The sequence below is a fragment of the Balaenoptera borealis genome (genome assembly GCF_965194805.1).
Source record: "Balaenoptera borealis genome assembly, chromosome: 11".
Taxonomy (NCBI): Eukaryota; Metazoa; Chordata; class Mammalia; order Artiodactyla; family Balaenopteridae; genus Balaenoptera; species Balaenoptera borealis.
Genome location: NC_138868.1, coordinates 3,907,746 through 3,932,645, shown reverse-complemented (window position 1 = coordinate 3,932,645; position 24,900 = coordinate 3,907,746).

The window sequence follows — 24,900 nt, the reverse complement described above, 5'->3', positions numbered from 1 at the left end:
ACAAGCTCCCATTTCCGAGAAACCTTTGTCTCAGTGCCCCAAGGAGCTGGTGCTCCCGAAATATGCACTGGAAAATCTTAACCTCACCCCATTCCCCTCCTCTTGCAGATGGCGAGACCAAGGCAGAGGTAGACAGCAGGGAAGGCTGTGCAGAGAGCCGAGACTAGGGACCTGGTCCCCAGGCGCCCATCACTAAATTCCTTCCCTGGATCAGCTACATCACTCGCGGGGCCAAGTGCAAAATGGAATCAAGCGCAAGCCCTTCTGAGCACGGGTTCCTCTGTGACTCAAGCATCGCTCACCCATGAAGCCAACCCTGCTCTCTCCGTAGCCCAGATGGGTAGAGTGGACGCATCCCTGAACTTGAAGCCAAAGACCCCAGGCCTGCCCCTCACTAGCCCAGTGACCTTGGACATGTCACTCAGCTTCTCTGAGCCTCAGTCTCCACTCCCTGCAAGTGGGTTCATAATGCCACTTTTCTCACAGCTATGGAGTCGTGATTGCCTGAGACTGCAAACAGAAATCGGCTCCTGCCTTATTGAAAAGAAGAAAGGGCTGACCCTGTGTTTGCCGGGGGCTAGGTCTGCTCAGTTCTTGGATTCTAGAACCGTGAGATCCCACCCACCGTCACGCTGAAGGCCGCTGTTACCAGGAGGTGCAAAGCAAAGTCCCAGTGATACCAACTTGTGGATTTACGGGGTGCCTGCAGGAGCCCCCTGTCTGATTCCAGGCAGCAGGGCCACGGATGTGGACCCCAGGTTCACCTGCGCCGAGGCCTCCCTGCCTCCTCTGTGCGGTGGTTCAATTTCCCACCTTACTCAGCACCTCTCAGGCACTGAGTGATACGCACAACGAGAGGCAGCCGCGCATGGTGCTGAGGCATCATAAGGGCGAATTGCATGCCAGCTCCCACCGCAGCATTTATTATTAAGTGCTTATTTAGGGCATTATTAGGAAGCTGTTACATAATTAATATTTTTCACTGATTTGCATATTTAAAGTCTCATATTATCCTGTCTAAGCCTCTGCTTTCTTCTCTGGACAAACACCTCTAGTGAGTTGAACAGTGGCCTCCAAATCGCTACGTCCACACCCTAATCCCTGGTCGCTGTGAACTATGACCTCATTTGGAAAAAGGATCTTTGCAGATTAATTAAGTTAAAGATCTTGTATGAGATCATCCTGGCTTAACTGGGTGGACCCTAAGTCTAACAATAAGTTTCCTTATCAGGAGAAGAGACACACAGAGGGAAGGAAGGCCGTGTGAAGATGGAGGCAGAGATTGAAGTGATGCATCTACAAGCCAAGGACAGCCGGCATCCACCGGAAGCTGGGGGAGGGGCCTGCACCAGCTTCTCCCCTGGAGCCTCCAACTGTCCTAGGAAGCAACCTGGTGGTTGATCCAAAGCCTTCAAAACGTGCACGCCATCCCTTTAACCTAGAACTTCCTTGTCCAGGACTTTATCCCTGTGAAATCAGCACACAAATGTGCAAAGATGCATGTACAAGATCTCCGTCAAAGGTCTGTTTAAAACAACAAAAAAAAAGAAAAATTTTCAATCCTGGTTAAATTTGTTGGGATGTATCCATTCAGGGAAAAACTTTGAATCCATTTAAGTTGGTCAGATAGATATTTTTTGACATGGAAAGATGTTGATAGCGTATTAAGTGAATGTATGATTCCAACTCTACGACATTCTGGAAAGGCAAAACTATGAAGACAGTGAAAAGATCTGTGGCCACCAGGGGTTGGGGGAGGGGGGGATGACCAGGTGGAGCCAGGAGATTTTTAGGGCATTTTTTAGGGCGTTTTTAGGGCATTGCAACTACTCTGTATGAGATGGTAATGGTGGAATCATGACATGCTGTACATTGCTGGAATGGTGGACACGTGACCGTATGCCTTTGTCAAAACCCACAGAATGTACAACACAAAACGTGAACTCTAATATAAACTATGGGCTTTAGTTAATAATCATGTATCAATATTAGCTCATTAATTGTAAAAGATGTACCACACTCATGGGGGAAGTAGGGGGCAGAAAGGGGGTATATGGGAACTCTCTGTATTATCAGTTCAATTTTTTGGTAACTTTAAACATGTCCTAAAAAATAAAGGGTGTTAATTAAAAAAAAAAAAAAAACAATGCAGCCTGCAAAACAGTACATATAGAATTATCCCATTTTCAAAAAGAAATGTGGGGGGCTTCCCTGGTGGCGCAGTGGTTGAGAATCTGCCTGCCAGTGCAGGGGACACGGGTTCGAGCCCTGGTCTGGGAAGATCCCACATGCTGCGGAGCAACTAAGCCCGTGCACCACAACAACTGAGCCTGCGCGTCTGGAGCCTGTGCTCCACAACAAGAGAGGCCACGATAGTGAGAGGCCCGTGCATCGCGATGAAGAGTGGCCCCCGCTTGCCACAACTAGAGAAAGTCCTCGCACAGAAATGAAGACCCAACACAGCCATAAATAAATAAATAAATAAATAAAAATTAAAAAAAAAAAAAATAGAAATGTGGGCCTCCACACCAGGTCACTGTGGGCCACCCTAGTGCTGGGACCCCAGACTGTTGTCACTCTGCTGGGGTCCCCTGGATCACCCAGCCCAGCGTTGCCGCAGAGCGGGAATCCACAGCTTGGGAAGGAGCAGACCAGGAGCAGCTGCAGTACCGTGAGTGAATCCAAACCTTACTTTTCTCATCTGAGAAGTGGGAATGGGGTCTCTCCATAGACAGGTGTGAGGATTAAACATAAAAAGTTGGCCATAACGAATGCCGTGTACAAAGCACCCAGTCAATGCATTCTTCTCTGACCACCCAGCCGTGATGCCAGAGGGGCGGGGAGGAGGGGTGGGTGGGGACCCCTGCCTCCTGGTATTTGAGGACCTCTGTTCTATGCCCCACTCCCAGCAAGGCACGCACTTCCCACCAACGTCCACCGGCCTCCCCCTCTGGAACCCTGCAGGTAAACCTGTCCCTCCGTCTTCTCCCATCAGGCAGTCCTTTCTCTTGGGCCTCCCTGTCCGCTAGTGCTTCCTTCAAGGACTCCTCCTCCAGGGAGCTTCCCCTGACCACACCAACCTCCTGGACCCCCTTTCGTGAACTGGCACTGTATCCGTAGTCTACAGCACAACATTTGGTGCTGGATGCTGGCATTGTGAGACTGTCTTGTCTTCTGGAGTCGTCACCAGCTGCTTGAAGGTAGCGACCCCCAACCCCTTCTGGGGTCCCTGCAGGGCTGGGCGACCCCTTTGTTCAGCAAGACTTTCTGATGCAAAGACAGAGGACGAGAACTAAGCATATAGACAAACCATGATGCTCATGTCAAGTTCTAGAAGCCCCGGGAAAGCTGAAGCCTTCTGATACCAGCACCTGTGTGGCTCCTAGTGCAATAAGGTAAAGCTTTCCAGCGTCAACTGAGAACCCACCAGAGCGATTCAAGGTCCGAGTGGGAGCCGACATGCAGAGCAGCCGAGCACCAGCCTGACGTTGGCGAGCTCTGGGACGTCACACCACCTGGCCGAGCGGAGCCTTAGCTTCCTGGTCTGCAAGATGTGCATGACTCCACCTGACGGGTGTGGTTGAATTGTGTTTCCAAAACGTTACGCTGAAGTCCTAATCCCTGGGGCCTGTGACATGCCCTTATTTGAAATGGAATCTTGGACATGCAATCAAGTTAAGATGAGATCATACTGGATTAGGGTAGTCATTAAATCCAGTGACTGGTGTCCCTATAAGAAGAAGGAAATTTGGGCACAGACACGCACAGAGGGAAGACGGGCATGTGAGGTCAGAGGCAGAGATCAGAGAGATGCAGCTACAAGCCAAGGATTGCTGGCAACACCAGAAGCCACTAGAGGCAAGGAAGGACCCTGCCCTGGAGCCTCTGATGGAGCACGGCCCTGTGACCCCTTGAGTTTGGACTTCTGGCTTCCAGAACTGCGAGAGAATCCGTTTCTGATGGTTGAAGCCACTGGTTTGTGGCCAGAGGACTACAAGCATCTAACTAGCATGGGGTGCAGAAACCCGCATCTGTAACAAGCTTTCCATACAATTTTGATGCCCATTCGCTGCCTGCTACGTGCTAGCCAGAGCCCGGCTTGGGGTTGCCTCACTGGTGACCTGTCATCCCTCTTGGCCTGTGGGGTCCGGGTGACAGGAACCACGTGTCCTCCTCGTTCCTCCTTCCCTTCTGGGTTAGCGCTCCTGGCCTGGCTGGAGGCCCCAGGCCCCTGGAGCCCACCCTCTCCGGCATCTGGCAGACAGTTCCCCCTGGGTCTTCTGAAGTAGCATCTGTCCGTCCCTGCAAACTGTCCGACCTGAGACACTTCCGACCACTTACACGGGCAGGGGGCTTGCAAGATATTTTCCATATAGGAGTGTTCTTTGGATAACGAATTTACTCTCTCAGTGGACACGTGGCCAGTGGAGGGTCATTCCCGCAGTCAGCTCCCACAGCTACAGACAAGCTTATTTTGCAAAGCAAGGCCAAAGGTTTCTGCAACCCGGGAGTTCCATCCCTGTAATCAGTGCTTTCAGATTCCACTGGACCTGAGAACCCTCAGGGAGCTACGAAAATGCAGATTCCGGAGCCACCCCAGAAATTCTAATTCACTGTGTCTGGCTGGGTGTGGGTAGGATTGGAGGATCTACATTTCTAACAACCTGTTCTTAGTATGATTTTGATACTGGTGGTCCAAGGAACACTGCTCTAGAGGAGTAATTTCTGAGTGTGACCATCTTTTTTATTTATAAAAAAAAAACATGTTTTCACCAGGGTCTGTCCTCACTGGTGATGCGTACAACCTCACGCTTGTGTCTGGAGTGGGAGCCATGGGCCTGAGCCAAAGAAGCAACAAATAATGAGGACCTTTTATTTCGCATATTTAATTCCCCAAACCTCATAACACTTTTGCAAACCAGATATTCGATGCCAGGGATTTTACCTGCCTCTCACTGAAGAAAATTAAAATACAGGGATGTCAGTGCTCTTGTCCAAAGATTCACATCTAGAAAATCCTACATCCATTGGGGAGGGTGTAAACAACTTTATTGGGGTGTATTTTATATATATATATATATACTATATATAACACAATTCACTGATTTCAAGTGTACAATTCAGTGATTTTTAGTAAATTTACCCAGTTGTGCAACCATCACCATAAATCAGCTTTAGAACATTTCCATTGTCCCAACAAGATTCCCCATGCCCAGTTCCTGTTAATTCCCTTCATACTCCTCCCCCAATACCTGCCCCAGCCAACCTACTATCTGTTTCTATAGATTTATGTTTTCTGTACATTTCATACGAATAGAATCACAGGATATATGGTCTCTTGCGACTGGCTTCTTTCCCTTAGTATCATGTTCATCCGTGTGGCCGCACGTTTCCATAGCTAATGAAGGTTGATTCCTATTGGTGAAGCCACTCTTTTGTAAATGCCACAGTCTGGCTGCCCTTGGGGACAGGCTTCATGTCCTGATGGACCATCCAGGTAGGAGGTTGGTGGTGGGCTGGTTGAAGCATTGCGGGGCTCCATCAGCTGAGTCCTCCTGGCAGCACAAGGTACGTGCGGCCTGTGTGAGGCAGGCTCTCTGGATGTGGAGCCTGAGGCAGGGATTCTGGTGCAGGTGGTTTGTTGAGGGAGAAGCCTGGGATGGAGGGAGGGGAGCCAGGGAGGGCGGGGAAGGGGTCAGGGAGAATGTGGTTTCAGCCAGTCTAGCCCTGGCCTGGTGCCCAGGGACACTTGGCAGCAACCACATGGCCGAGCTGTCTCTTTCTGAAGCCAGGGCCTGCCTTTTGGACCCCCCCCATCAGTTGGTCATCAATCAGCATGGGCTGCTCCTTGATGGGGGGGGGGTAACATGACTTCCTGGGTGAGATCCCAGGTCCCAGCAGCATCAGGGGAAGGGGCAGCCCCGAGGCACGGGCAGCAAGGCTCGCAGCACCTGGGGGTGGGTGTCCCCACCCTTAAAGGGGACCTGGGCGGGGCACCTAGTGTCTGCCATAGCCCCACACACATCCGCACATCCTCCAAGTCTGGGCCCCTTGACCAGCTTGTCACACCTGAGTCCCGCCTGTTTTCCAACTGCCTTCCTGCCGGCCAGGCCCAGCTCCCTCCCCCCACTCCCGCCCCCCAAGATGCCAGGCCGGGCCCCAACCACCTCAGGGCCCTCACGCTTGCTGCTCTCTTTTCCCCCAGCGTGTGGTCTGGAGGCCCATCCTCCTGAAACTACACAGCGTGCGTGTGTGTGTATGTGTGTGTGTGTGTGTGTGTGTGTGTGTGTGTACGTGCATGTGGCATCAGCCAGGGGGCCACAGAAAAAGTGGAAATGTCCATACCAGCAAACTTCTAGGGGCTCTGATGACATGAACCGTCTCAAAAAAGGCTCGGAATAGGTCAGCCGCACCCAACGTGCCTGGCTCTCTGCTCCACTGCAATCAGGTCACGTGGGCAAGACCAAGAAATAAGGACAACCACAGGACAGTGTGAGAAGTCCAATCGGGGAGACACTGGAATGCCTCTGCCTGAGGGCCGCCTAGACCGTGCCTGAGGTGGGTCAGGGCGAGCTTCCTGGAGAAAGCAGCCGCTGAGGGGATTCTCTGAAAGCAGGACTCGGTCCGGTCACAAAGGGAGCAAGAGAGAGAAGCTGGCATAAGTAAAGGCAAGGAAGCAAAGAGGTCATGATCATTCAAGGACCCGAAATTTGCTGGAGCTGGAGTTCAGGGGTAGGGGCGGGGCCAGGGCGGGAGGTTGAAAACCCAGGTCACGCAGCGCCTTGGAGCTTGTGTTTGAGCTCAAGGCCAGTGAAACACCAGGGCATGACGTGAGCACATCGATTGTTCAATCTGCTCTGCAGCCTAATTGTTCCAACGGGATTGGACATTCGTCACCCCTGCGGCTTTCAGGGGGTGACCCAGGATCCAGGAGACCCCAACCGTCGGAATCCAGCTTTGACTGTTTTCTCATTCTTCTGATTTCCAGCCCCAAGGTGGGGCCCACCTCTGAGGCTTCTGTAGGCTCCACGCTCTTGGGTAGAAAGATCACTTAATTCTAAAGAACGCAGACAAGAGGGCCTGGGTGTGTAAACAGTTCTCAACGGCCTCCAACCAAGAGGGGCCTTGGCCGTGAATGCCACGTTCCTCTCGCTTTGGGCCCGGAGCTGTTCCAGGGAGGCTCTGCCGTCACACAGCAGTTTGTGTTGCGTGTTTTCCTCTGCGGATACTTTGTCCTCACCAGGCCATAAGCCAGCTCTTTGTCACTAGGGCCAGACGGCAAAGTTCTGGGTCACACCGGTGCTGGCATCTGCACTGGGGGGAAGGGAAAGAATGATCTGTACATTTCCGGTCGGCTTTGGAATTCAGTGACACCTGTTCGGGTCAGGGGGTCTCAGTAGCTGAGTTCACGGGATGGGCCCCCAGCAGCCCTGGGCAGGGGGTGAGGGTTGAGAAGCTCTCTGGGCACCCTGGGGAGATCATAGGTGCTGGCAATGAGGCCCGTGGACTTTGCTGATCTTGGAGAGAGGCAAAATAGCTTGGAAATTCGAAGGCAAGAGCTAGGAAAACCGGTCGGAAAGCATTCGCTGATTGAGACTGAAATTCCATTGAGGTGAGTCTGGGGGCTTCCTGCTGAGCAGAGTGGATGCCCTCAGCTGATCTGGGCCCAGCTCTGACCCCAGGGGCCTGATTTCCTCCCCATCAGCCCAGGAGTCCTCGGAGTTGGCGTGGCCACGTGAGGCTGCGATGGGCAAGTGCATTCAGAAGCTGAGAAGCACTTGGCCTAAGGGAGAAATCATCCCGACCTGCCTTTCCACCCACGCGGGCCATGAGCTCAGGGCCCAGCCCTCCTAGCACCACCCACAGGCATCCCTGCCCGCTGCTGCCCCTTCCCTCTGCCCTGCTGAAGCTCGCCTTCCCTCCCTCCTGCGACCTGGTCGCCTGGATTTGCTCATCCCTCAGTCTGTGTGTGTCAGTCTTGCCACCTGCATCCACCCTGACCCCCAGGCCAACGGCTCTGCGTCTCACCACTGAGGCCACAGAGGCCCAGGAAGGTCAGACCCAGGGTCCCCGATGGAGGGGCAAGGACTTGGCCTCCTTCGCCAGCGGGGGCCCTTCCTCTCCCCAAGCTCCCTTGCAGTGCTCCTCTGGGGCATTTCCTCGAGGGTTTGCTATTGTCTGTTCATTGCTCTGTGTGTCTTTACCTCCTGGTGGGAACTGGGGTTCAGTCCTTTCTTTTCTGAAGTCCTAAGAGCTCTCTCTTCTTTCAGTCTCTCTGTCTCTCTCTGTCTCTCCCTCTCGTGTCTCTCTGTCTCTCTTCCCGCACCCACTGAGCTCCGAGGCCCTCCTCCAGCCTGTCCCTTCTCCGGGGCACTTCCCTCACTGCCCGAAGCTCTCTGAGGTCCGTGGATGGACTCCGGCATCGCCCCAAGGGTTCTCAGGCCAGAGGCTGTGTGGAGAAGGAAGGAACGGATGAGAACGCCCAGGGCATTAGCGGGCGGGAGATGCTGAGTCATGTGGCCACAGGGTCACTCGTCCTGGGTGTCAGGTATTCGGGGAGGTGGAAAAGATCACTGCTTCGCCTCAGCGGGCGGCCCCAGGCCAGCTGTGGGGACTGCGAGGCCAGAGGCCACCGGGAGGAGGGGCTGGCCAGTGACCCGGGCGAGGCAGGCCCATTCCGGCCTCGGTTTCCTGGTCAGGAAAGGAGGGGGTGGGCACAAAGTCTCCAGAGACCCTCCAGCTACACACTCCCCAGCCCATCCTGGGCTGGTTTCGGGCAGCCTGGGCACTCTGAGCTTGGCCCTTCCTTTGCTCTGCTGGTCCCCATGCTCTGGAGCAGGGAGGATGCGGGGGGAGGTCTCAGATGCCAGACTGAGCGGGTCTCTGACAGTGGTTGTTGGACAGCCCTGTGGCAGGTCAGGGTGCCCTAAGCTGTCCCCCACCGGGACCTGCTGCCCACCCCAGCTGGCTCACCCTTGGTCTCAAGAGGAATTCATTTGGGGAGAGACTGAGCTGGGGAGCAGCCTGAATCCAATCTCTGCTTGCAAAGCAGACCCCAGCCCATCCTCCCACTTCAGGACAGTCTCAGAAGGTGGCGGCCGCGGAGCTGCAGGAGTGACCCACCCCTGGGACACCTTCGCCAAAACTCCCCTGCAAAGAGGTCCCTTCGGGGCGTCCCGATGCCAAACTTGGCTCAGAACAGCTCGGGAACTTCTCTTTTAAAATCGTTCAGGGATGCTAGAAAGTCATTCCGTGACTTTTATTATCACACGTTGTTATTGATGACAAGTTATCAAGCCACCCAGGCTTATAACCCACCTCTGCCTGAGAGCTGACGGCCCCCTTCGGATCTGTCCTCAGAGCAGCAGCTACCTCCAGAGGGTCCCAAATACTCTGTACACTCCGAGATAAGGCTGAGTCATTTCCCCAGAATCCTCCTTCCGGAAACAGAGACTCAACTTTATGCCGTGGTCCTTACCAAATCTCTCACACTGTGGGCCCCTCACTCGGTGATTTCTTTTATAATTAATAGACTTTAGTTTTGAGCAGTTTTAGGTTTAGAGGAAAATTGAGCGGGAGGTACAGAAAGTTCCCATGAATTCCCACATCCTCCCCTCCCCCAGTTTCCCCTTTATTAACATCTCCCATTAGTGGGACACATTTATTAAAGCTGCTGAGTCAATATTGATCCATTATTATTAAGCCAAGTCCATAGCGCACCTTAGGGTTCACTCTCAGTGTTATACATTCTATGTGTTTGGACAAACGTATAATGACACATATCCATCATTATAGCCTCATACGGAGTAGTTTCACTGCCCTAAATATCCTCGGTGCTCTGCCTGTTCACCCCGCCCTTTTCATTAACCTCTGGCAACCGCTGGTGTTTTGATCGTCTCCATAGTTTTTCCAGAATGTCGTAGACTTGGGATCGTCCAGTGTGGAGCCTTTTCAGGTGGGTTCTTGCCCTTAGCGATACACATTTGTTTCCCCCATGTCTCTTCGTGGCTTGAGAGCTCATTTCTTTTTAGCGCTGAGTAAGAGTCCATTGCCTGGATGAACCACGGTTTATTTATCCATCCAAGTTTTGGCAATTATGCATAAAGTTGCTATAAACATTTCTGTGCAGGATTTTGTGTGCACATAAGTACTCCTCTGGGTAAATACCGAGATCACGACTATTGGATCTTATGATAACAGTATGTTTAGTTTTGCAAGAAACTGCCAAACTGTCTACCAAGTGGCTGTACCATTTCACATCCCCACCAGCAACGAATGACAGTTCCTGTTATTTATTCCACATACTCGCCAGCACTTGGTGATGTCAGTGTCTTGGATTTTGGCCGTTCTCATTGGTGTGTAGTGATAGCTCAGTGAAGTTTTAATTTGCATGTTCCTGATGACATGTGATATGGAGCATCTTTTCGTATGTTTCACTTGCCATTTGTATCTCTTCTTTGGTGAGAGTCAATTATTACTTGGATTTTTTTTTTTTAGCAGAGAAGCACTGTCTGAAGAAGACACTTGGACAAAGATATCAGTCATCTGCCAGGATCTATTATTTCCTAATTCTTTAGTAAGAAGTACTAAGAAGTGCTGGGTGGGATTCCAGGGATACTCTTTAAAGGCAACTGACTCAGTTGGGAGATGTGCTCTTCCTACCCTCCACCTTTCTTTTTTCTGCTGCCTAGAACTTGGATGTGATGGCTGAGCTCCAGCAGCCATATTAGACCATGAGGTGTCTTTGAGGATGGAAACCGTACACTAGGACGGTAGAGCAGATGGATTGAAGAAGGATCAGAGTTCCTGGTGAAGCCCCATAGTAGCCGTGGACTGCTTTCCACCAGACTTCTTTTATGAGAAAGAGAAACAGATTTCTATGTTGTATAAGACGTACTTACTTTGGATATTTTATTTTGTGCAATCGTACTGTCTGAAAGAGATACAGTAGCAGAGCCACCCTCCATCTCTGGTGACTTCCATACCTATAAAAGATTCCATCACAAGAGGGCAAGGGCACATAGCATGGATTTAGAAGTCTTCCTGGGACTGTGGCCTCATCGTATAGATCTACAAAAGGAAAGAGAAAGCACCCGTCCTACCTGTATGTGACTGGCCCCTTGATGGGCCAACAGGTGCCACACAAGCCCAGACAGGGAAAGGGGACACACTCTGGAAAACCTAGGGGGAGCTGTAAGAAAATTATGTCATAAGACGTGAGACTAAAAAACAAGCAATACTTCTACATCAAGACATTTTCTAAAATAAGTAATTTTAAATATATGTATTGTGCTCTTGTGTGCATGCAACTAGATCAATGAATTAAATAAGTAGAGTTTTGCAATTCCATCTCTATCCCTAAACTTCAGTCTAGTCAAGCTAATGAAAAGTAATTCTTTCTTAATCTTCTCTTCAGGGAAATAGGGGCCCACCACCATCTCTTTGGGATCATTAGGTGTATTCAGTAACGACTGTCTTGTGGGGCAGGAAAGGAAACTGCAGACTCATTTTGTTGGATAGATTGATATACTTGTTTAAAAAGGAATCATGTTATTTTATAGTTAGTAATATTTGATATATTCTAATTATGCAGACTCTAATGATATCTTAATGGTATTCTAATGGTAATGATATTCTAATGGTGTTTCTAATAATATTTTCTAATCGTGTAGATGTCATGTTAGATCTGCCCAGGGTGTGAGGTACCCTATGGAAGTGTCACCGATTTCCCTTCCTGTCCCTGGATATTAACTTGGGTCACTCATGGGTCTTCAGTAGAATGGCCACCACCAGAAGCGGCCGTGAACCAGGCTTAGACAACTCAGACCCGGCGCTCGGGTATCTTAAGCCACATCCTGCCCCAGGCATGATATTAACCACATATGCTCTCAGCACTGACCCCGAACCCCAGTATGACGTCTGGACCTCTTGGGGATGGGGCGTTGGGCCACCCTTAACCAAGAGAAGACCTGGCCCCATTGAGCTTCCCCTGGGATTCTACTCCCTGACAGTGAAGGATGGGCTGCCCATTGTTCCTCTAAATCACTCTCTCCTGGACCATGACCACTGAATGTTCATCCTCTTAGTCATGAGATCTCAGGGGTGCTGGAGACCCTACAAGACCGTTTATATCATCAAGGCCTCTCCAAAGGAAGGCAGTGGCTTCAGTAACAACCTACATGCCATCCACACAATAGCAACCAAACTTACTAGGCGTGAAAAAGTAAGCAAATAAGCTCTTTGCTGTTGAGATGGAGTTGTGGGTTTTGTGTCCCCCAAAAGGTGTGGCAAAGTCCTAACCCCTGGTACCCATGGATATGACCTTACTTGGAAATAGGGTCTTTGCAGATGGAATTAGTTAAGATAAGGCCAGAGTGGAGTAAGGGGGGCCCCAATTCAAGGACTGATGTCTTTATAAGAGGAGAAAACAGTGACACACAGGGAGAAGGCCGTGTGAAGACAGAGGCAGAGGTTGGAGGGGTGCGGTCACAAGCCAAGAACACCAAGGGTTGCCAGCAATCACCAGAAGCTGCAAGAGACAAAGAAGCCTCCTCCTCTGGGACCTTCAGAGAGAGCCGAGCCCTACTAACACCTTGATTTCAGACTTCTCATCTCCAGAAGTAGGGAGAGGATACTACATTTCTGTTGGTTTAAGCCACCACGTTTGTGGTCGTTTGTTACAGCAGTCCTAGGAAACTAACACAGATAGCTAAGGCATTTTGAACAACTTGAGTCTAAGTTTTGAGAATACAAATGACACAGGGATACAGTCAAATGTCCCTTTGCCATGTTTCATTGCTTCGCTTAATTACACATAACTCACCTCTTTTGTTTCTCCTTCCATTAAAAACAGACTTTAGTTTAGGCACACTTAAATCAAGTTGGTTTAACCATTTGGGGCTGCTGTGTTTCAGACAAGCACCTGGATGAAATAACGTCAAACTTTATTACAAAATGTTCCCTGTTTTCATTACTTTTTAAAGGGTTTTTATTTTTTTGGTATAAGTAGAGAATTTAGGGCAAGTCTTAAAGATGACAACCAGTAAAATTTGTTGGGCATTGCAAAGAAGATCATAGAATTAACTGTAGGTGCATTTAGATGCCGGAAAGAGACGTGTCTCCTTTTAAAAAGATAATGGACGATAACAGCCTTCATCCATGAGGGACCAAGTCAGCTGGCTGTAATCCCACTGTTTCCTGGTTGTTGCAAAGAAAAAATGAAGTAGACAGTTGCACAGCCGTGTTACCTGGTGAGGAGCTGGAGGGAAAACCAGATCCCTCCCGAAACAATTCTGTCCCCACCAGGAAAACAGACCAAAGCACTACTTCTCTGGGAGGCAACGGACCACACGATAAAGATTGCCACTAAGCTAGAAAGATGCGAGGAGAACCCTGAGCTGGCTTAAGCTGTGCCTGGTGATGAGTAAGGATGGATGGAAAAGGGGTCACATGTGTCTGGGCTATTTATTGCCCCAGACACATGTTTTCCAGAAGTTGATGGCTCCACTGTTTAATGGTTGATATTTTTAGGCAATTTTTTAAAAACAAAGTTTCTTCTTACAAAACCAACGTACATTCACTCTAGAACAACTAGAAAATATGAGAAGAATAATAACACCATTATCACCACCTCTTGCATATAATCGCAGGCCTATTTCTGAACACGCATGTTTTTAAAAGGGGTCGTATCATATATACTGCTTTATTAATTTAATGTCTGTATTGGGAACTGTGATGGGTCGTGATTAATTCTGATTAAGCTACACATACGGTTAAGCTATACGTCTTAGTTTTTTTAACTTAATAATTTAACTTAATTTTAGTTGAGCACCTACTACATCCCAGCCACTGTGCTGGGCGGGGAGAAGCCTCATGACTGCCCTGCCTTTGTGAGGCTCACAGTCAGCAGGGGAGGCAGCCGTAATTGTTACATAAATATATGCTCTTAAATCACCCTCGACATGAAAGCTACCACAGACTAGATTAGGAGAACAGATGGTGAAATTTGGAGCTGAGATGATAGGAAAACTAACTACACATCTCTCTACCAAGGGCCAGACACAGTTTTAAGTGTTTTTATACTGTCAGTTAGGAAAGGTGGTCTCACTCCAAGATGCCCTAACTTATTCACCGAACATTTTCCTGTACAGTTTTTCCTGGTTTGGGTTTTTGTTCCTTTTGTTTTTTCACTCAGTGATTTTCAGTCATCTGGAATTTATTTTGGTGTAGGGTATGAGTATGGATCTAAGTTTATATTTTTTCCATCCACACTCTATTTATTTAAATACAAACTATATTCTACATCCTTTAGGCCTGTTACTGAATTTCCTGTTCCGTTCCATTAATTTGTAAGTCTCTTCCTATACTGTATCATGTACCATTCCTACATCTGTACTGTGCTTTCATGGATATTTTCTTCACTTTTCTTGAACATTTATTCTTCTAGATGACTTTTAAATTCTCTTTGTCAGCTCCTTCCAAATATCCTAGGGGCATATTATTTGAATTGTGTTAAATACGTAGATTATTTGCGGAGAGAATTGACATCTTTAAAGTGACAGGCGTTCTATCTATTAATAGAAAAGTGGTCTCTGTTACTCAAATCTTCTTTTATGTCCCTCAGTAAAGTTCTATAGTTTTCTTCGTTTATACTGTTCTTCCTGCATATTCCTTGTTTAATTTATTACTAGAGCTTTCATAAATTGAGTTGCTATTGTGAATAAATTCTTTACTTGGCTTTATATTTCCTGCCTGACTACTGCCCATATGTAAGACAGCTATTGATTTTTGTATAATTAGTTTCTAACCAGCCACCTTCCAAATTCTGGTACATTCATTTATCATGAATATTTTAGGATTTGTAAGTAGACAATTGGATTATACAAAGTAGGTGTATTTTATCTTATGTTTTATCTTGTTCTTACCAAAACTACACTTCTGCAGGGAACTCTGGAAAAATATTGAAGAATAGCAGCGATAATGAGCATTCTTCTCTGTCCCGGATTTAAGTGGAAATGTGTCTAGTGCTTAGTCATTGAGTATAAAGGTGGGTGCTGGAAATTATCTGGATGATTATAGCGATTTTTCTTGCTTTTGACTCATTAATGTGGAGAACTATGTTAGCAGATTTTCAAATACTGAGTGAGCTCTTCTTCCTTATTTGAATAAACCTGCCTGGCTAGGCTATCTGCTTTTAAAAGTTCAGTTGGACTAAATTTGCCATTATTTTTATTTGGAATCTTACTTTATGAATTTCTGAATCTTTGTTGAGAATTTAGGTATGTTAGTAGTTTTGTTTTGTATAAATAGGAAGACTTTTCATCCTTTTTTTTATTAATAAGAATAGTCTAAATTGGATAGGGATGACCATTGAGGGTTTGAAGGAACACAACCTTTGTGGAAGACAATTCCTTGATAACTTTTCAATTTCTCCTATGGGTGTTTGTCTTTTCAGGTTGTCAACCCCTTCTTAATTCAATCATTGTGCCATTTGCATTTTTCTAGGCAGTAGCAGACACATTGTAATCTCCCAGGAAACATGAGTGATTTATTAGCAGCGAGGCTCACATAGCCCTCTCCGAAATTGCGTGGATTATCCCCATCTCTGTGGCCACACCCCATTCTCATTCTTATTTTTTCTCCTTTTTATACCTTACTGATGAAAGCATTTAATCTGTCTCTAAAAGCAACCTTGACCACATCCCATAAATGTCAGTATGGCTGTAATTTCAATTTTAACTTCTGCTTTGACCTAATTTAGAAGAGTCTTTTAAAAAATCATGCGGCTGGGTTATAAATTTCCAATTTCATTGCTTTGTAATCACAGCATATGATTTATGTAAACATGACATAAGAGCCAGAAAATGTTTATTCTCTCTTTGTATTTTATGTATACGTATGTATACTCAGACATACATATCTAAAAATGTTTATTTGTAATTATATTTTGTAATTAATTATAATTTGTAATTATATTTTGCCTCTATGTTTTGCCTATTTCATAGATTTCCTTACTATAGGTCCATAAACATTTATCCAAGTCCACTGGAGTAGGCTAGGATTCAGAATTCAGAATTTTTTAGTTTTAAAAAGATAATACATGGTATTTTATCCAGAACCCTGAGAGACTGGCTCCAATAATATTCCTTCGGTGAAATAAACAAATATTCACAGTGAGTGAGATAAAACTGTACATAACCTCAAGTGAGTTCAGGTCCAGTTTGGCTGCCCATATGGCCTCAGGTTTATGAAGAAGTTTTGCCTTTTAGACTTTTGGGGGGATTCAAAATATGCAAAAAATATGGTGGACCTTGGTGGATTTCTGTCCTTTTCTCCTCATATTTCTAACAACTTTTGCATTATATATTTTGGAGAATAGTTATCTATCACCAAAAGGGTCAAGTCAGTATGTCTTTATTGTGAGTTATACCATTTATTGAAATAAAATTACCTTCTTTGATCTGCTTATGCTTTTGCTGTTGCATTTTACTTGAGCCGATTTTATTGTTGTGACCCCAGCTTTCTTTATTTATTTGCACTTATTTAGTATATATTCACCTGTACATTTTCCTTCTACCTTTTGAAAACTATTTTTAAGTGCATCACCCAGAAATAGCATATATTTGAATTATTTTATCCAATTTTAGACTCTTCTTAATAAGAGAATCTATTACATTTACACTTATAGTCAAGATATTCAGTCCTATTTCTGTCACCATATTCCATGATTGAGTGCACAAGTTTCTTGTCATTTATTTTGTTTCTGTCTCGGTATACACAATACATACTAAGTTGAACACTGTGTAATTGCCTATAATCAGATACGGAAATTTTATAGGGTTTTATACTGTTCAATCTGATATACAACCATTTTCTTCTCTCTTACTGCTTTGTCAGTGTTGGTCTGTTTCTTGGCTTTTTTTTTTCTTCTGGATTCTGTAGCACTTCATTTTCAGGATACTTCCTCCTCTGGATACTGTCCCATTTCTCCTGGTTTGTCCCATATAGGTGAGTTTGTTCTTTTTGGCTTGTTTGTTTGCTTGCTTTTAAAAACTCTGAACAAGGCAAGATTTGTTCAGGTGCTGTTTGTAAATGAATGGGCAAATTAGTCATGCTGGTTGGATTCCCTTTCCGAGATCCCAACAGGAGAGCAAATGAAGTGCTCAGTTCCCAGTCTGACTCCCAGTTTCTTCGGCAGTTCTTTGCCCAGGGCATCATTCTCTGCTCTGCAGGGTTGGATTTTTGTCAGTTCTTCTCCAGTTTTGACATGAGGCTTCCTCTCTCTCCTTTCTGTGGCATCACACATTTTCATGTTTTCAGTGTCTTTGGAGGCATCTTACTAGAACTTAGAAGAGAATTATCTCTGGTTTCCATCTATCTGCACCAGCTAGCTAGCTCATCTCCCACCAACTCATGCCATCATGTCCCATGTACAGTTTGGTTCTTCTGAGTCATACACTGAGTGTCTTGAAATTTCAGCATAAACATATAAATATAAAATGATGATGTTGAACGAGGCAGGAATGAATCATTAACCAAAGCTTAAGACAGATGACTTTATCTAGACACGTATAACATTTGCTCTCTCAGCCTCATAATGATGAAACTTCCCTGGCAGCAATCAGGGTGATGGACCCAGCAAATACTCTGATAATCATGACATCAGTTTTTAGCCTTAAAAATAATGTTCCTATATCAAAAGTCCAATGTCCTGAGACAGATGAGATGCTCAATAGCATTCTTTGTTGAGGGAAGCTCGGCTACCCAGCTCTCTGACAGCTGACATTGGTTGTCACCACACACTAGGGCTGGTGCCAGCCCACACATCTACACCATTGTGACAATGTTGCCACTAAGCCTTATTTGTTCAGCAGACGTGAACACCGTTGCACCAGTAACTCTCCCAGCCCAGACTTTTCCAAATGGGGTGCCAGGTGGTGGGTTACATGGAGGGCATTGAGGACCCCCCTTTTCCTTCCTGGCGGCTGTCATCACGGGCTTTCTAACACATGAATCTAATCAAGCCTCTCCCCACTTAAGAAAGTGCAATGTTTCCCACTGCTGGGCACCGAGGTCAGACTCTGTAGGGTAGCCCTGGGAGATCCTTCGAGGCATGGCCCCACAGCCTCTGCAGGCACCCCACTGAGGCCAGCTTCATTATACCCACAAGCCTCCTCCCCATCCCTGGATATCATTTGTCCTTTCAATGGCTCTGCTCCATCCCACAGGCTGGCCCATCCACCTGGAAGACCCGCCCTCCTTCCACCCTCCTTCTCCTCTTTCTGGCAAAATCCAGCTCATCCCTCAGGACCCATGGTCTGCCTTGACGCCCCCCAACTGGCTCAGTCAGTGTCTCTGGGCCACATCAGGATCCGTTCTCTGTCCTGGCAGGTGCCCTAAGCCATCACCTCATGTTCTCACAGCGTCACAGCCCTGAGATTCTGGAGGATGTGCCCATGGGCTGTCCTGGGAGGTGTGCGGCAGAGAACACGGGTTTGGGCTCAGGCATCCTGGACACACAGCCCCGGGAAGGTCACTCACCCTCTTCACCTCACGTTCCTTATCCAAAGTGGAGTGACCATCCGCAACACCTGCCTTGTTCTTGGGATCAGAAGAGAGTATTTGTCACAAGCCTCCCCACAGAGCCCATAACAGAAAATGAACGTCTGCTTTTTGTTGTCACAGTGATTGAACCGTTATCCTCATCACCTTTGTCCTCTGGAGTCACGGACGTGCCCCACGCAGGGTCAATGTCCGGAGAACAAAGGAGCACCTGTCCTCGGGAGCAGAACAGCTCTGTCCCCGTATCGTGGTACCTGATACTTTTCTTTGACCCATCATTACACTCCTTCCCACCAGGACCAAAGTCTGAGGTCAAAGATGTAGCTTCCAAAGAGATGGGTCTGCAACGGCGGTGGCCCGATGGTTTGCTTTGTCTTAAAAGCTGTTTGCAAACCACACCGAACTGTTTATGGCTGGTCCCACATCAGATGGTTCACCATCCACCCCACCCATGGTGGTTATCACCCAGGAGTTGGCACCCGTTATGATTCCTGGCCACACCCTGGGGAGAAAGCCAACAGGCAACGTCATGAACATTCTTTTGCATCTTAATCATGTGTTTATGTTTTCCTCCAGAAAATCTACAGGGCATCAGTAAACAGAGCTCAATAGAAAACCTGTTGAATTTTGACTTTCAAAACTTGTCAATGGATCCTTCCCCTTCTTGGAATAATGAACCAGGGGCAAACCCATGCTTCCTCTGACCGTATTCAGGAAATGAATTTTGATGACCAGGATTACGTGTATCTGTGGTATGTTTCCGATCAAAGGGAGTTCTCTAGCAGCTGGTGTTTTTGTGTGTTTTTTTAGATTTTTTTCCAGTCCTGTAAGAGCTTATTGGAACTGGACACAGAAGAGTTGAGTCAAGTTCCTCAAGTTAGTTCTGGATGTTCAATCAACAAGTTCAAGTTCTCTGCATGACCCAAGTCTGAATCACCCACACTCTGGCCTCTGCCCAGGAGAGTTAACTTAGAGGTTGTAGAGTCACTACACAGTTTTTATAACAAAGTCCATTCACCAGGAAGACTGATGGCTGACCTAGGATAACATAAGCCCTGGGAGAGTTAAGGATCCCTCATATATAAAGAGCTCTTAAAAATCAATGAGAAAAAGCAGGTAAGCCTATTGGGAAATGTAGAAAAGACATGAGCAAGCAATTCACAGAAAAAGCCATCCAATTACCAGCACAAATATGAAAAGTGTCCAACCTCACTATTAGTTAAAACAGTGGAAATTGAAATAAGATAAGGGTTTTTGCTTTTGTTTTTGTTTCTATCAAACTGGCAAAGATGAGCAACGTTGACAGCACCGGCATCACTCGTTGGTGGGAGCATAAATTGGTCCAGGTGGGGACTACGTGGACCTACTGATCAAACCTTGAACTCTATACTCTTCGATGGCAATTACACATCTAAGAATTAATCTAACCTAAAAACATATATAAATGTACAAAGGTAGATATAAAAGGATATTCACTATGGCATTCTTCTTTAAAGCAAATTTTATAAACACCTCCCCTCGCCCAATAAAAGGATCAAGCCCATATGCTTTCACAGGGAAACACTCCTGCACCTTTCCTTCCAATGTTGTTTAAAACTCTCTCAAGAAGAGAACAAGAGGGAAAACTTTCTAATTATTTTCACAAAGCGAGCATAACATTGATTCCAAAACTTGATGAAAGCTTTAGATAAATATCTCTTATAAATACTATGGGGAAAATCCAAAATAAAATAGGAAAAAACAGAATTTAGAAGTACATTAAAAAAAATACTACATTAAGACCAAGCCTAGGACAATACTAGGAAATGTGTTAATATACTTACTTGATCATGTTAATCGACCTGTGAGAAAATTAAATAATTGTTTCCATAGTTGGAAAAGCATTTGGCAAAATTCGCTAATTGGAAAAGCATTTGACAAAACTCAATATAATAAGAATAGATGGAAATGTCCCTAATATGACAAAATATATCCGTTTCAGCCAGCCTCAGGCTTAACAGGGAAACTCAAAATGTATCCCCACTGAAGTAGGCAACAAGCATTACCTCCACTGCTATGTATTTGTTCCAGAATTACTGGCAAGTACAATTAGAAAAGAAACTAGAAGTATAAAAATTGAAAAGGAGACAAAGTCTTACTATTTGCAGATAATATGCTTTTATTCCTGGAAAACCCCAAACGATTTGTTAAAAAGCTATTACAAGCAATAAAAAAAAGAGAGCAAGGGAACAGACCATTAAAAAATCAATAGCTTTCATACACACACACACACACACACACAACCAAAGCTGTATTGGAAGAAAAAATCTGATTCTCAGTTACTTTTTGTAAAAAGATAAAATACTAGAAATGAGCATGATAAAAATTTTAAAGATCTATATGAAAAAGAAATTTTTTTAACTATTGAAGAACACAAAAGAAGACAATTGGGAAGACAAGCCAAGTTCTAGAGGCCAATGCCCCCTAAGCTAATTTATAAAGTTAACTTGATGCCAATGAAAATACAAACAGCTTCTGTTCCTTTGACTAGACAAAGTGATGCTAAAATTCATGTGGAAAAATAAATAAGACAGCCAGGAAAACCCTGAAAATGTAGAGGAACGAAGAGAGGGATTCTCCTGGCGGATATTAAAACATATTATAAAGCATCAGTTATTAAAACAGTGTGGGACCAGAAATGAAATAGATTGGACTAAACCATGGTTACAAAAGGTCCAGATAGACTCAGGGTACACGTGGGACTTTAGTACAGGAAAGAGGGCATCTCAAATCAGCCGAGAGAAGATGGCCAACCAGTGGGCCACTCACTGCATGTGCCAGAATAAACTACAAATGGATCAAAAATTCAAATAAGAAAAGAAAAAAATCATCCAACATATATAAACAGCTCATACAACTCAACACCAAAAAAACGAACAACCCAATTAAAAACTGGGCAGAAGAACTGAATAGACATTGTTCCAAAGAAGACATACAGATGGCCAACAGGCACATGAAAAGATGCTCAACATCACTAATCATCAGGGAAATGCAAATCAAAACCACCATGAGATACCACCTCACACCTGTCAGAATGGCCATCATCAAAAACAACACAAATAACAGATGTTGGTGAGGAGATGGAGAAAAGGGAACCCTTGGGCACCGTTGGTGAGAATGTTAACTGGTGCAGCCACTGTGAAAAACAGTATGGAGGTTTCTCAAAAAACTAAAAATAGAACTACCATATGACCCAGCAATTCCACCCCTGGGTATATATCCGAAAAAACAAAAACACTAATTCAAAAAGATACATGCACCCCAATGTTCATTGCAGCATTATTTACAATAGCCAAGACATGGAAGCAACCTAAGAGTCCATTGTTAGATGAATGGATAAAGAAGATGTGGTACATATATAGAGTGGAATATTGCTCAGCCATAAAAAAGAATGAAATAATGCCATTTGCAGCAACTTGGATGGACTTGGAGGTTGTTATGCTAAGTGAAATAAGTCAGACAGAGAAAGACAAATACTGTATGCTTTCACTTATATGTGGAATCTCAAAAATACAACAAAATTAGTGAATAAAACAGAAAAGAAGCAGACTCACAGATACAGAGAACAAACTAGTGGTTACCAGAGGGGAGAGGGTTGGGGGGAGGGCAAAGACAGAGGTAGGGAAAAAAGGGTTTTTATGGGATTATATGAAATCATGTGTGTGAAAAAAAAATCAGGAAAGTGGTAGAAAAAAACATGGAAGGATTCCTTTATAACTATACAATGGGGAAGGCCTTTTCATTATTTTGATTTATATCAAAAAAATCTTAAAAGGATTAAAAAAATTCAACTGCATTAAATGTACTACATGAATATAGACTTCTCACAAAATGATGAGTGGGAAGACGCTGCCAGCCTTGTTTTGTCATGTTCAGACAGAATTTCTTGCTCTGATACATGAAGACAGAGTTCACTCACAGTATCTCCCCCCAACCTCCTCACACAGTAAAATTAGAATTTCTTTTCCTCTGTGAGATACATTTTTTAATGTGCATGTATGTTTGTATGTGTGGGGTTTTTTAAAAATTGAAGTATAGTTGATTTACAATGTTGTGTTAATTACTGCTGTACAGCAAAAGTGATTCAGTTATACATATACGTACATTCTTTTTTATATTCTTTTCCATTTTGGATATTGAATATAGTTCTCTGTGCTATGCAGTAGGACCTGTTGTTTATCCATTCTATATATAATAGCTTACATCTGCTAACCCCAAACTCCCACTCCAACCCTCCCCCACCCCCTCCCCCTTGGCAACCACCCGTGTGTTCTCTATGTCTGTGAGTCTGTTTCTCTTTCGTAGATAGGTTCATTTGTGTCATAGTTTAGATTCCACATATAAGTGATATGATAACATGGTATTTGTCTTTCTCTTTCTGACTTAGTATGATAATCTCTAGTTGCATCCATGTTGCTGCAAATGGCATTATTTTGTACTTTTTTATGGCTGAGTAGTATTCCATTGTCTATATGTACCACATCTTCTTTATCCATTCATCTGTTGATGGACATTTAGGTTGTTTCCATGTCTTGGCTATTGTGAATAGTGCTGCTGCTATGAACATAGGGGTGCATGTATCTTTTTTCATTATAGTTTTGTCCACATATATGCCCAGGAGTGGGATTGTGAGAGGCTCTGGAAATTTTAGAACTAGAAGCAACATTAAAGTTCATCTGAGACAACCCCATCAAACTGCACTGATGGGAAGTATTATGGGCTGAATTGTGTACGCCACCCGCCAACCAAACTTCATATTTTGAGGTGCTGAGCCCCAGTGCCTCAGAATGTAGCTGTATTTGGAGATGGGGACTTTAAAGAGGTGATTAAGGTAAAATGAGGTCACCAGGATGGGCCCTAATCCACAAGAGAAGAACGATGTTTCTCGCAGGCACCATCTCGTTACCCCAGACATTGGGAAACAAAAAAGGACCCATTTTCCGGGTGCTTTAACTAGCTGCATTTTTCCCACTGAAAAATTCTCCAAAAGCAGTCATGTTCCTCACAGTGTGGCTTCTTCTTTGCACCATTTTAGATGCTCAAGTATTCTGAGAGAAATTTAATCCTTATGTGCCAGATTCATTTATACTGAAATCATCAAAATGCTTTGTGTCTGTCTAAGGGGATTGTGGTGTTCCTTTTATAGACCCATCTCAGCCATTTTTGCTTTGAATCACGTTTTGGCAGCTATAAATGAATTCAGACAATCTCCTGCCCCCTGCGTCCCGTTCTGCTTCATTGTCAGAACACTCAAAATCGAGAAAAGTGCTTGGTTTGGCCAAATGATTTTTCCTCTCGTTGCATACTGAGATTGATTGCACTGTGTACCAAGGGGCCTCCAGGGGAGGCTGCCTATTTCCGGGGCCTAGGGGAGCTTAACTAGCCCGCCGTTGCTTCCTTGTGGTGCCTTGACCATGAGGTCCCCTCGTCTGGATTACAAACAAGGCAGGGACCTCAGCATCTCCCCAGGGCAGCAGGACCCTTCACTCAGAGGGCTCACCCCCCCACTCCTAGTTCGAGAAACTCTACCTGGTGTCTGGCCCAGTGCGTCTCAAACGTGGCTGCAGCTCTGAACCACCTGGAAGCTTTAAACAAACCCAGATGGATTCAGCCAGCAGGCCAGTAGGTGGCCTGGCACCTTCTCTCCAAGCTGCCCCAGGTGCACCTAAGTTGCAGCCGGGTGAGAGCTGCCGGCACAGCCCAGCGCCACGCACACACAGAGTGCCGGACGGAGGCTTGGGCAGGAGTGCTTCAATGCACAAGGCTCGGGCAGCCGTGGGAAAATGCCCAAGGGCACCGGCCTCCAGGCTGCCCCTCCCACGCGCTCTCCCCAAGGTCCCCCCACCCCAGGGAGGTCACGGGGCCGATAGGAGGGAAACGGGGAGCCTCTTCTTGCTCCTGGGGTTACCTCCCTGGCTCTACACTCCTGCTCCAGCCTACCAGGAGGCCACTGGGCACCCCTTTAAGTTTCTTCTTCCCAGCTGGACTTCTAACCCTTTGCCTCCCTAGCTGGATGTAAACTCCCAAAGGCGGGGACCACGTCTCCAAGCTGTTGGTCCTCCTGGGGCCCATCCAGGGACCGCACCAGGGGACAGCACGGTCCCCAGGGCAGGAATGAGGACAGAGGGCTCTGTCAGTCCCAGAGACCTTGGAGAGTCGTGAAAAGAAGGGTGACATCACTGCAGGGGACTGTCAAGGGGCGAGTGGGAGAATGTGGGCACAACTTAGCCTGGGGCAGGCAAACCCACCACGGTCACCTGCGGTCATCAGACCATCGCCGTGCAACCTGTCCTGGCCAAT